This window comes from Etheostoma spectabile, unplaced genomic scaffold (genome assembly GCF_008692095.1).
Source record: "Etheostoma spectabile isolate EspeVRDwgs_2016 unplaced genomic scaffold, UIUC_Espe_1.0 scaffold352, whole genome shotgun sequence".
In the NCBI taxonomy this organism is placed as follows: Eukaryota; Metazoa; Chordata; class Actinopteri; order Perciformes; family Percidae; genus Etheostoma; species Etheostoma spectabile.
This window is the reverse complement of record NW_022605591.1, coordinates 464196-465073: the sequence shown is the minus strand read 5'-3', so window position 1 is coordinate 465073 and position 878 is coordinate 464196.

Below are 878 nucleotides of genomic sequence, written 5' to 3'. Positions count from 1 at the left end.
ATTTTTGAGTGAATCTAAATCAAGTGACTGCAAACCTTTATGCTAGGCTAGGCTACTTCAAAAACTCAGAACAACCAAAAACAACCAAAGGGGAACGTTGTGCAACCGAAGGAGAACGTTACAGTTGGTTGGTTCTCTTAACGTTTAGGGAACGTCCCCTAAACGTTAGTTTTTTGGTTTGGTTCGAACTAACCTTTAGAGAACCATAAACTAACGTTACATCACAGCCACCTACAAAAAAATGAAAGATGTAAACTATATAATGATTATGTTAGTGTGCTGCCAACTCTAACGCATTGGCCGTGAGACACACGCACTTGACTGGTTTCATACGCCACACCCCAGTTTCTCACGCTGAAGTGTCAACCCGGTCGGTCAAATTTCTGAACGGTGAGTTTGTCTATAGATCTACCTGTTGATCCACTCGTGATCAACTAGCTTTCAGAGACGATTCAACGTTCAAGAGCGCTCCCTGTCTGTGGAATTTTCGAAATGTCGCAAATTGAGAAAACAAATTTCACGAGATCCCAGGGGCATTTCCCTGGCGTCAGGCATGTGCTTTGAGTATTACAGACCCGTCCGTTGCTTTGAGTCCTCTCTCTCTGTAAAAATAGAGGTGAGCAGCACGGCTGGTAGTCTAACTCCAGTTCATTTTAGTGGACCTGCTGTGGGCAGGGACGCGTTTCATCCGTGCAGACCTCCGATGAAGAATAGCGGACAGCCACCTCTAAACCTTGGGCCTCTGTGTCTGTCAGACGGTCTGAATGAGAGCCACCATATCAGCGGAGCAATGACATGCACAGCAGATTTTATTACAACTCTCCAAATCTCGGGCAACAGAGATGGCAGGAGTTATGTTTTGAATGTGCACAAAGTTG